Genomic DNA, 13,101 nt, shown 5'->3' with positions numbered 1-13,101 from the left:
CGTGGAAGCAGAACTAAGGTGGCGTGGGTAGCTTCTCTTTGCACCCTTAGCGTTCTTTTCATGTCTTTTGGTGCATATACTAGCTAGCTATGAGTCCTCCCCTATGCTAGCACTTTCTGGGGCTCCAGCTGCCTGAGTGCATTGCTATTGGGGTACAGACCCCATTCCCTGGCGCTCACCCCTTGGACTCCAGCCATGCTCAGTAGAAACTAAACTTGCTCCCAGTTAGTGGATATTTTAATGTCCTCTTCGCCCTGCACTGGGGGGGGTAAAAGCCCCTAGATCCCAAAATAGCTAGTGGATCCGGTTACCCTCTGAGATAAAACTCCGGCCCCCTGGGAACTGCCCAAACAGACCATTTGCCAATGGGAGAAGCAAAGCTAAAAAGTGAATGAAAGCTCAGTGTCACCCTCACAGCCACTAAAATAACTGTCTGGCGGTGGGGGGCATTTCCTCTGCTACAGCATCCCACTGCAGCAGGCAAAGCACACGCTGCCCATTGCCACTAGGGGCCAGAGCGACAAAGGGACTTAGACATCTGCCATAGGCGCCTACCTCCAAAATGTGGATCTTCAACACCCTGTTCAGCTGCCCCCGAACCCCACCGGTTCCTAAATCCCTGCTGGCGAAGTCCCCTAGGAAGCTACTTTTCTGCCAGTGCCCATTGACAAAGCTGCCTCACTCCTACCCCGGCTCAGCCCCCTGGCTGACACCTAAGCCCTGGCAGGATTCTCAAACTAGGCGTTCCTCTGGCTCCCTCACCCAGAGGGCCTGATCCTGTAGGTGGGTGCTCAGAGCACACCTAGCCCACCCCCCATTTATACCCAGGGCTGGATTTCTAATTAGGCACAGGAGGCACGTGCCTAGGGGCGCTGGCGTTCCAGGGGCATCGAAACGTGGGTTAAAAGTTTCATTTTTTACGGAAAACATGAAGGTCAGCAGTAGGCAGGGGGGCACTGAAGATGCTGTGCCTCGGGGCGCGTAAGGGGTAAATCTGGCCCTGTTTATACCCAGTAGGAAGAACGCTCACTCAGGATCTAGGAAACCCAGGTTCTAATCCCCACTCATCTTGCTGTGGAGCAGGGCTCTGAACCCAGTTCTCTCACCTCCCAGTTGTGCACCCTGACCACCAGGCGAGGGTACGTTGCCTTCTCAAGCCCTGGTGCTGAGCTGTGCCACTTTGTTTGGAGAATCACTGGGCCAGAGAGCGGGGGAATGACTGCACAGTACAGCTCTACCTCCCATGCAGGTAGGAATTTAAAGACGCAGCGCCCAGAAAACAAAAGGCGAGATTACATAGCGTGTCAGCTCTTGGGGGCAGAAACTGTTTCCTATGTGTGTTCGCACAACGGCTCGCACAAGAGGGGCGTGATCCTGGTGCAGGCCTCTATGTGCGACCATAATACAGATGAACAATAATCCTACTCACACGCAGCACAGGGCTCTAGGATTTTATACGAGGTCTTATGACAATGTCTATTGCGGCACTTGGCGTGTATTTTTCTCCATCGCGTTCCGTGACAGGCACTCATGACTTAGTGGAACATAATGGTGTTTTCGCTCTGATTTTTAATTCCTTCGGTTACTAAAGTTCTCTGCGCACAAAACCATCCCGTGTATTTAGTTTCCCATCAAGTCTGTAGCTAACCTTGTATTAGCTCAAAAGAAGGAGGCAAAGCACACAACAGCTATTCAGCCATTTTCTCTGCATTTCAGACAGACCCTTTTCTAGCGAATGTGGTTTTACAAATCTCATTCCAACCTAGTGAAAACGCCCGCTTCACCCTGGCCGCGAGGCCTCCGTTTTCACAGAAGCCCAGTCAGTCGAAGTGCTTCCCTGTGTCCGTGCCCATGGCCTGGTTTTCACAAGGGCTGAGCATGCACAACTCTGCAGCTGACAGCCACAGTCCAGCGAGCGTCAAATCGCCCTCCACAATGCAGGGAGTGCTGGAGAGTTGTCTCGTCAACACCTTATCAACGATCTTCCTCAGTCGAAGGGCCATTCCAAGCCGAACCCGAGTGACAACTGGACAAAGCCTCAGCTTCAAAGAGACGATTCCCTGGGCAAGGCCTAACAATTGCTTCTTTAAGAGACGCTGGCGTGATGCCCTCCCTCAGCCAAGTGCTGACAGCCCCCTCCAGGAATGGCCCCAGCATGTCCCAGCCCAGGGGTACAGGTCACAGCCTCCACATCTCAGCCCCCACTCAGCATCTGATCACATACCCCAGCTTAGCGGTATGAGTCCGATTCAAGACGCACTGGGTAAGGGTAAGTGGCCCCCGTGTGAGGCTCTCTGCCCTAACACGGGTTGTGTCGGCTAATGGCAACATATTCCGAACATGTGTAACCTACATCACAATGGCAGGACTACGTCTTGAGCAGAGACAGCTGTCAGATGAGGCAAGTTCCCACTGCACCTGGAGGTGTTGGGCCTGCATTTCAGACATTGTCTGTGCCGTTATCGAACAAAGAACATCATGGGCAAACCGGCACGACACAGACATATTGATACTGGAGCAGAATGAGAGCCCAGCATTGAAACAGCAGCCAGGGAAATTGATACATTAATTAGTCACATTCTATAATCTGATCCTGGTAGCAAATTGACTCGTTGGACTGTCTCCTGCCCGTCCCCCACGGAGGCCTGGGGCCCCAGCCTGGTCTGCTCCCCTGGCTCCCAGGCTTGGGGGGAGGGGGGAACCGCCCCGCCCCCCCACACTCGCCAGCGTGGCTGGGAGCCAAGGGAGCGGAGCAGGCTGGGGCCGGGTCACTCCACTTCCCGCAGGAAGTGGCCAGCCCCCCTCCCCTCCATCCCCCATGGAGGCCTGGGACCAGCCCCGCCCTGTCCTGTGGAGGCCTGGGGCGGGGCCCCACACAGCCCCCCCCCGCGGAGGCCTGGGGCCATTCCTCCCCCCCCTCCCCGTGGAGGCCTGGGGGGGCTGCGTAAGGCACCAAAATAGCTAGGGGTGGCCCTGGCTCCCCGGGCCAGAGGGGGGGGCGCAAGGTGGAAGTTTCGCCTAGGGCGCGAAATATCCTTGCACCGGCCCTGCCCTTACCCCATCCTTGGGTAAGTCCTCTCACACCTGCTTCCATCCTCTTGCACAACTCACCAGAAACGGTGCCACTTTCTGCGCCTCCTCCATCCCACTACTGGTGCAGAGGCTGCCATGTCATCCACCGCTACCCCTGCGCTTAGTCAGCGGGTCTCTAAGCAACACCTTGTATGGTACTTCATCGCAAGGTGAATGGGGCAGCAGCCTCGCTGGCGCTAGCCCAGTGACTCTCAGACCTCAGTGGTTCTGGAGCCAAAGTAGCCATCAGCATTACCCAAACGAGCCACGGCCGTGTGAATTCATTGTTCCACTCACTATAGATCCATAGTTAAACAGTATGATGGGGACGTATTTGAGATTATATATCTATTATGCTCACAGCAAAATGACTGAGCAGGTATTCTTTTATCAACTACAATTATCAAATACAAAGTCTCCTGATTGGTTAATCACTTGGCCTGGTTAATAATGAAATCACACCGCGTTTTAATATCACACGCTGCAAAGAGCCGCAGGGGAGACATGAAAGAGCCACATGCGGCTCGTGAGTATCCCCGAGCTGGCCGGTGCCTGTAAGTCCCCAGCCTTCCTTGGATTCGGGGGCGGGAGGCCCAGACCATTCACGAGATTCTCCCCCAGGCAGGAGGGGGTGGGATAGCTCAGTGGTTTGAGCATTGGCCTGCTAAACCCAGGGTTGTGAGTTCAATCTTTGAGGGGGCCACTTGGGGATCTGGGGCAAAATCAGTACTTGGTCCTGCTAGTGAAGGCAGGGGGCTGGACTCAATGACCTTCAAGGTCCCTTCCAGTTCTAGGAGATGGGATATCTCCATTAATTAGATTAGATTAGATGCCACATGTCTCTGCCCTGGAGCACAAGGGCAGGGCTCCTGGTTGCCCCACTACGGGGGTCTGGACTGCCTTAGCAGGAGGCCAGTGACATCCCGCTCCATCCTTTGCACTCTGCACATTTCCTGCTCTCGGGGACCATTTGCCGCGTGGTGCAGAGCTGACATGTTGCTAGGATAGACTCAGTGGCTATTCCTCAAACTGGAGAGTTCCGCCACATAAGCCAGTTCATCTTCTAATTGCACAAGCTTTCCAGGTCCCTCCAGAGCTGCCCGGAATTCGTTACAAACCGCTGGGGTTTATTACCATCACCAGCTGTTCCGTCCTGGCCTTGGGCTGCTTATCATAACTGGTTTTCTGCTTTGCCTGAGCTCGGCCTAGTTTGATCACAGCCTCCTCTGTTCACTCCTCAGATGTTCTGGATCCTTTAGCACCTCAAGTAGCTTGGATTCCCCAGGCCATAGGATGGGCTCTGCCCAGTCGCATGGAACTAGAACAATGCCCCCTTGCTCTCCTCTCCTCATATCTAGGGGACACCCAGTGGGTTCCTGCACAGCCCCCTCAGAGGTGACCGGCAGGTGCTGGGGTCCTTGCCACGCTCCCAACTCAGACCTGCCAAGGTTCATTATGTTGTTTTCAAAAGGCCACAAAACGTTTCCAGAGGCCCTTGGCCTGAGGGCGACATGGGGATACTTGTTCACTCCACATGGCTCCCACGAGTAGCTAACCACTTCTGAGGTAAAACATTCTTCACAGGAAATGCCACCCAGCTCACCAGGGTAATGGCCATTAACGCTATCCCTGGGCACAGCCCCCTGTATCATCCCTTTTCCCTGAACCTGCAGACACTTTTCGTCATTCTGTGAGGGTTACGTGCATCTTCTCTAGAATAAGCGTAGGACCACAGGCCAGCGCTCCCCCTGCTCTGCGGTCCCTCACGTGCCCCGCACGTCTGCAGAGCTACGTCACAGCCAAGCACTGGTTCCCTTTCCCTCCAGGAGCCCAGGGAGAGACATGGCTTGGGCAGGTTTGGAAAATGGTTCCCAGTATGGCTGGAGTGGAGCCAACTGCCATTGTGCTTCTTGGTCGGTCACCTTCTAATCTGTCTGGCCCTCCGGCTCGGTGTGGTGGCCCACTCCTCTGAAGCAACTGTGTGTGTCCCATTTCACCCTGGGTACCCTGGAACCTTCCACGAATTACCTTAAATGGGGGGGGCACTCTTCAGAGCCAAATTAATTTCCTCCTTGGTGCTGAAGACACAGTGTACCATCGCTAGGGCTTCATTCATGTGCTGGACTTCTGAGGAAAAGTCATCTCTAAACCTACCTTACTGAAGCTGTAGGGCACTAACTCCCAGGAGCTCTCCTGAACACCACCCCGTTCAGTCAGAGCCTGGATCTCTGTAAGAGCCACCATCTCCCAATCCCCTCATGGAGGACGTCACCCAGCATGCCTAGCTCGGGGACCTCACGGCCCCATCCTAGATCAGGACTGTTCATGGAATCTATGATTCCAAGGCCAGAAGGAACCACTGGGATCATCTTGTCTGACCTCCTGTATAACACAGACCAGAGAACTGCCCTGATTTAATTCAGAAAAACACCCAATCTTGTTATAAAAATTGCCAGTGATGGAGACTCCACCGTGCCCCTTGGTAAATTGTTCCAACGGTTAATTACTCTCATTGTTAAAAATGTACACCTTATCTCCCGTCTGGGTTTGTCTAGCTTCAGCTTCCACCCGTTGTTATACCTTGGTCTACTAGACTGAAGAGCTCATTATTAAATATGTGCTCCCCATGCAGGGACTTACAGACTGTGATCACGTCACCCCTTAGCCTTCTCTTTGTTTAGCTAAATAGATGGAGCTCCTTGAGTCTATTACTATAATGCAGGTTTTCTAATCCTTTAAATGTTCTTGCGGCTCTTGTCTGAATGAACCCTCTCCAGTTTATCAACATACTTCTTGAATTGGGGACATCAGAACTGGATACAATATTCCAGAAGCTATCACACCAGCGCTGAGCACAGAGGGAAAATAACCTCTCTATTCCTTCTCAAGATTCCCCAGTTTATACACCCCAGGATGGCATTAACTCTTTGGGCCACAGCATCACACTGGGAGCTCATGTTCAGCTGATCACCCACCACCACGACTCCCAAATCCTTGTCAGAGTCACTGCTGCCCCAGATAGACTCCTCCATCCTGTAAGTATGGTCCACTGTCTTTGTTTCTAGAAGTATACATTTAGCCATATTCAAACATATTGTTTGCACCCAGTTTACCAAGCAATCCAGCATGCTCTGTATCAGTGATCTGTCCTCTTCATTATCACCTGGGAGCTTTTTCGGTGAAGACTTTATGATTTCTTCCAGCTTATTGATAAAAACGTTAATCACTGTGGGACAAGGACAAGTGCGGAGTCCTGCACTTAGGACGGAAGAATCCCATGCATCGCTACAGGCTGGGAACCAACTAGCTACGTGGCAGTTCTGTAGAAAAGGACCTGGGGGTTACAGTGGACGAGAAGCTGGATATGAGTCAGCAGTGTGACCTTGTTGCCAAGAAGGTCAACAGCATATTGGGCTGCATTAGTAGGAGCATTGCCAGCAGAACGAGGGAAGTAATTATTCCCCTCTATTCGGAACTAGTGAGGCCACATTTGGAGTATTGTGTCCAGTTTTGGGCCCCCCACTACAGAAGGGATGTGGACAAATTGGAGAGAGTCCAGCGGAAGGCAACGAAAATAATCAGGGGGCTGGGGCACATGACTTATGAGGAGAGGCTGAGGGAATTGGGCTTATTTAGTCTGCAGAAGAGAAGAGTGAGGGGGGATTCGATAGCAGCCTTCAATGACCTGAAGGGGGTTCCAAAGAGGATGGAGCTCGGCTGTTCTCAGTGGTGGCAGATGACAGAACAAGGAGCAATGGTCTCAAGTTGCAGTGGGGGAGATCTAGGTTGGATATTAGGAAACACTATTTCACTAGGAGGTGGTGAAGCACTGGAATGGGTTACCTAGGGAGGTGATGGAATCTCCTTCCTTAGGGGTTTTTAAGGCCCAGCTTGACAAAGCCCTGGCTGGGATGATTTAGTTGGGGACTGGTCCTGCTTTGAGCAGGGGGTGGGACTAGATGACCTCCTGAGGTCCCTTCCAACCCTGATATTCTATGATTCTGTGACCTACAGGACCCCATTAAAAACACTGGAAACACACCTACTCCATGATGATTCCCTATTCGCAATTATATTTGGAGAGCTATCAGCTAGCCAGTTTTGAATCCATTTAATGTGTGCCATGCAAATTTTGTATCGTTCTAGTTTCTTCATCAAAATGTTGTGCAATACCATGTCAAATGCCTCGCAGCAGGTTATTACATCAAACATTATTAGCTGTGTCAACCGCACTTGTAATCTCCTCATAAAAAGATGTCAAGATTCTTTGATCCAGGTCATCCCCGGAGCTGGCACTGGGGAGGATAAAGGGCAGCATGCTAACCCAATGGAGGGGGCTGCTGAGGAAATGCAGCGAGGGGATGCGTGCCCTCTCCACCCTGTCTATTCCCCCTACCTGCCTCCCACTCATTGGGCTGGGCTTGGTCTGCAACCTCCCTCCCAGGAGCCAGGCTGCCTCGGGCCCTGCCAGCTCCTGCCCAGTGGCTCTGGCAGGCAAGCGTGTGCTGGCGCCGGCTGTCTCGCCCTGAAGACTCCTGTCCTCACTCCTCTCCAGGAAGCACAACTGCGGGCTCCAGCACATCCCCGTCCTCTCCCACAGGGCCTGTAATGCCTTGTCTGCCCTGCACCATTAACCCTTGCATTGCTGAGCTGGTGCTGGCTGCTTCCACGGTAGTTATGAGCCCCAGCCCGCCCCCATTCCACCCCTTCCCCCAAGCCCCCGCCCTGTCTCTTTCCGGCTTCCGCCCCCTCCCCCAAGCGATGCCAGGAGCCAGCAGGGTGGAGTGGAGCGGGCTGGGGTCGGGTCGCTCGCTGCTGCTGGTGCCAGGCCCCCCACTAGCCCCCCAGGCCTCCCTGGACCCTGCATCCCACTGAAGTGCAGGGCCCCCTAAAGCAGGGTCAGCCCAGACATTGGTGGAGCTGGGTCCACGTTCCTAAATATTGGTGGAGCAAATGCTCTCTGTCACGGACTCACAGATCGTGCCCACTTGTGGCCCCGTGCGGTCCGTGCGGGGTGCCCCTTTCAGTGCGACAGCCCTTCTCGGGGGTCCACTCTCTCTCGGGGTCAGGCCCCTCCACCTCCTGGAGCCGCACCTCTCTGAGCCTTAGCACGTCTGTCTCTGCCGTGGGGCCCCTCAGGGAGTCCACTCGTTGTGGACCCCCAGGGCCTCCACCCCCGAAGGGGTTGATGCCACCCTGTTCTCTCGACCGGAGTGACTCTCAGCCAGCGTAAAACAGGAGGGTTTATTGAGAGTTGAACACAGCACAGGAAACTCTCAGGGCCTCAGGCCTGGCCTCCCTCAGCCCAGCACATCCCAGTCTCTCTGCATCCAGGTGGGCTCTGCCTGCTCCCCCTCTCCAGCCCAGAGCCCCCCTGCTCCCAGCTGGGCATCTGAGATCAGCAGCCCCAGGCCCCGCCTCTGTCCATTGTCTTCTCTCCAGGTAAACAGGGTTGTAAACTGGGGCCTCCTCTCCTCGCTTCTGTCCTCTGGCTGGAACCGACTGGTTAGGTCACTGGGTCCTCACTCTGCAGCCCATTGTCCACCCACTGGCCAGAACCAGCTGGGTTCTGGGTCGCCAGGTCACCAGTTGCTGGGGTATCCATCCTCCCGGCCATTGGCTGGGGTCCCAAGTTCCCTCTCCGGTCCTCTGTAACAATAAATTCCCTCTCCCCTCACCTCGTTAAACCAGTAACACCCAGGGAAACTGAGTCCCACCCCCTCCGCATGCAAACCATTGAAACTCCACAGAAAACAAGAAAAACCCCCACTTCATCACACTCTCTGACAGTCACCATTGCAGGGACATTTTCACTAGGTTCTGTTGTTACAAAATGCACCCTTAAAGTCATTTGTTCCATATGGCTGATGTCAGGTGTGCAGTCCAGAATAACAGAGTCATATCTTGCTGACTTCAGAACTGCCACAATCTTCTGTTTGACTTTTGTTGCTAGTAACTGTATGAGCTCATTTTGAATTGTTTTTCCAAGGTAGTGGTGTGTGTACATTTCTTGGGTGGTGATTCTTCTCAGATGCTCCTGGAGTACAGCATCAAACTCAGCCATCAGCTCCACAATTTTCATAGAATCATAGAATATCAGGGTTGGAAGGGACCTCAGGAGGTCATGTAGTCCAACCCCCTGCTCAAAGCAGGACCAATCCCCAGACAGATTTTTGCCCCAGATCCCAAAGTGGCCTCCTCAAGGATTGAACTCACAACCCTGGGTTTAGCAGGCCAATGCTCAATCCACTGAGCTATCCCTCCCCCAAAAGTTTCCATTGTTTGGCACATACAGCTGATCTGAAGTGCCACACAGTGCTAGGTTTTGGGTAGCAAGCATTCTCACAATAGCAATGAGCCTTTTCAGAACATTTTGCCAGTAAAGAGACTCTGATGGAATCTTCTCTTGATGCTGATCATCTATGGCGGCCTTTAACCTTAGTCTCATCTCAAGCTCTTTCCACCTATGGAATGCTCTCTGGTGATTTGCTGCCTTCTCATGGCATGCCAGATTTCTAGACAGATTTTTCCAGTCCTTTGTTCCTGTAGAACCCAATGTGTCTGGAACATTAGACTGGAAGAGTTTGCAACAAAAACAGTATGCAGCATTCTGGGTTTTTGAGTACATAAGCCACGGCCTCTTCACTTTGTCACCATTGGGGATGTCACACCAGTAATGTGTTGGATGGAAGCTACTATTTTCATTGTCTTTGTGGAACATGAAGTTTTTCACTTGCTGTGGCCCATGCAGTACAAGGAAGGCCCTCAGGCTACTGATCAAATGGGTCCACAGTCCTGGATCATCTTGACTTAAGGAACTAAACTCAGCAGCAGCTGTTTCTTGTGCCTCCACCACACTCTTCTCTGATCTACACTTTTCTTCAGGAATGGGCATGGTTACATCCATTTGAGATGGAGATATGGATGCTGCAGTAGCTGCCAGGTCACCTGCACTCTGACTAACTGGACGATCAGGCATCTCCTCACCACTCACATCCTCACTGGGGCCGGAAGGCTCACCGGGAACATTTGTGTCTGTGCATCTCAGGAGAGCTCCTTCCTGCTTAGATAGAAAAGCTTCCTTTGCTTTCCTTCTTTTTCTGAATGCTGCCCCAGAGGGGCGTTTTCTTCTTTCACTCATGACGGCTGTTCTGTGCCAGCTAGAGTGGCTCTCAACACTCAATTGAAGGGGACAAATAAGCAGGCTGGTAGCAGGGCCTGGGTGAGGGAAGATATCAGCGTCTTAAGGGCCTAACTGGCTCCTACTACTTCAGTTGATGCCTGTTCTCCTCAAGTGGGTTCAGGGAAGCAGCAGGAAACAGGAAGCTCCCTGAGAAGCTGGTGTGAATCAGTCCAGGCTCCTGGGGGTGCTGGAGAGGTACGTAAGAGGCTCCTCCTCCTCTCTCTCCCTGCAGCTCCTGCTGCTTTCTGTTATTCCCTCTCACCTTTTCTCCTGCCTGCCTGTTATGTCTCTTGTGCCCTCCTTCCTCCAGCACAGCACTCCACCATCTCTGTGCATCTCGAGCAGAGAGAATACATAGGCACCCACAGCAGACACAATTTTCTACACTCTGGGGCCTAGTGGTGCCTCCTCACAGTCTGGCACCTGAGGCGTCCGCCTCCGTTTGCCTCATGGTAAGGCCAGCCCTGCCTCTCTGACCCGCATCCCCGCCCCGACCACCAGCCCCACGGGAGGGCAGGAACTCCACAGGCTGGGGCCCTCTCTGACCCCCAGCCCCTCCCTGGTCCCCGGCCCCATGGGGATGGCAGCGACCCTACAGGGCACCCACTGAGTCGGTGAGTGGGTGGAGGATGCATACAAGCCAGGAGCACACCAGTCACCCACGGCTGCCCACCCTGTCATGGAGGACGGCTACAGTGCAGCTGCCCCCGGCTGCCCCAGGTCGGGGGTGTGACTCCATTACACCCATGGGCCCCGTCCCGGCCCAGGCCTTTCAGAAACATTCCCACAGGGCCTGTAGTGCCTTGTCTGCCCTGCACCATTAACCCTTGCATTGCTGAGCTGGTGCCGGCTGCTTCCTAGGGCCAGGCCCAACCGCCCAGGTGGATAGGAATGCAGCCCCCTTCCTGGGAGCTGCACGGAGCCGGGCAGGGAGCCTGCCAGCCCCGCACCAACCGGACTTTCAACGGCCCGGTCGGAAACCGGACACCCTACCCCTGGCTCCTCGTCCCATCCCACTTCTCAGCCCCTCAGCTCTGCGCTCCTCTTGCCTCCCCTGTCTTATCACTGCCCCATCCCCCAGAGTGGATCAGGCTTCACCCTCCATTTCCTGGGGAGCGATATGGCTGAAGACACTTCCTGCACTGCTCTCCCCCCTTGCACAGCAGGGCCCAGGACCAGCTCAGCACAGCTTGAGGAGGGGGCCCCCCTCATCACTGTCCGGCCTACCTGGACCACGGGCCCCTCCTTTGGGTCCCACAGCTTTCCGTTTCCCCATCTGTCTCCCAGGCCCTGTGCCCAGACAGGAAGGTCATTGGTCTAGATGGACGGAGGATAGGCGCCGTAGGAGCGGAGATGTGCCCTTAGTCCTTGGAGGCAGGGCCGGCTCTACTGTTTTTGCCGCCCCAAGCAGCGCGCCGAATTGCCGCCGTCGCGGAAACGCGCGTGTCGCCCTAACGGCGCACGGACTGCCCCCGCCTTCAGCAGCGGCAATTCAGCGCGCTGCTTGGGGCGGCAAAAACACACGGACTGCCGCCCCTTGCAGATTGCCGCCCCAAGCACCTGCTTGGAATGCTGGTGCCTGGAGCCGGCCCTGCTTGGAGGGGTCCCTCAACTGAACTGCGCTCAGACAGGAGTGGACACGGCTACGCCCTTAGCTGGGAAGGGACTGGGCTGTGGGCGACTGAGCCACGGGGGAAGGTTCTGAAGATATCAACAGTTCCACTTCTGTGGTGGGGTCCTGCCTTCCTTGTGCCCTGGGACCAGGCTAATGACCATGGGAGCAGTGGTGGCTCCAGGCACCAGCGCACCAAGCATGTGCCTGGGGCGGCAAGCCGCGGGGGGCAGCGCGCTGGTCGCTGTGAGGGCGGCAGTAGGCAGCCTTCAGCGGCGTGCCTGCAGGAGCTCCTCCGGTCCCGCAGCTTCGGCGGTACTTTGGCAGCGGCTATGCTGAAGGTGTTCTGAGGACAGGACGTGCTTCATCGATTCCTAGGGTGACCGGACAGTAAGTGTGAAAAATCGGGATGGAGATGGGGGGGGTAATAGGAATCTATTTATGAAAAAGCCCCAAATATCGGACTGTCCCTATCAAATCGAGACATCTGGTCACCCTATAGATTCCAAGGCCAGAAGGGACCATTGTGATCATCTGGTCTGACCTCCTGCATGACACAGACCCTTGAACTGACCCAAAGTAATTCGTACAGCGGATTTTTTAGGAAAACAGCCACTCAAGAATTAAAAGATGGAGACTCCACCATGGCCCTTTGTAAAGTGTCCCAGTGCCTAATTACTCTCCGTGCAGAATAAATCAACCAACCCCTGCGCTTAGTCAGCGGGTCTCTAAGCAACACCTTGTATGGTACTTCATCGCAAGGTGAATGGGGCAGCAGCCTCGCTGGCGCTAGCCCAGTGACTCTCAGACCTCAGTGGTTCTGGAGCCAAAGTAGCCATCAGCATTACCCAAACGAGCCACGGCCGTGTGAATTCATTGTTCCACTCACTATAGATCCATAGTTAAACAGTATGATGGGGACGTATTTGAGATTATATATCTATTATGCTCACAGCAAAATGACTGAGCAGGTATTCTTTTATCAACTACAATTATCAAATACAAAGTCTCCTGATTGGTTAATCACTTGGCCTGGTTAATAATGAAATCACACCGCGTTTTAATATCACACGCTGCAAAGAGCCGCAGGGGAGACATGAAAGAGCCACATGCGGCTCGTGAGTATCCCCGAGCTGGCCGGTGCCTGTAAGTCCCCAGCCTTCCTTGGATTCGGGGGCGGGAGGCCCAGACCATTCACGAGATTCTCCCCCAGGCAGGAGGGGGTGGGATAGCT

Source organism: Malaclemys terrapin, chromosome 14 (assembly GCF_027887155.1).
Source record: "Malaclemys terrapin pileata isolate rMalTer1 chromosome 14, rMalTer1.hap1, whole genome shotgun sequence".
Classification (NCBI taxonomy): domain Eukaryota; kingdom Metazoa; phylum Chordata; order Testudines; family Emydidae; genus Malaclemys; species Malaclemys terrapin.
This window is presented reverse-complemented; position numbering follows the sequence as displayed.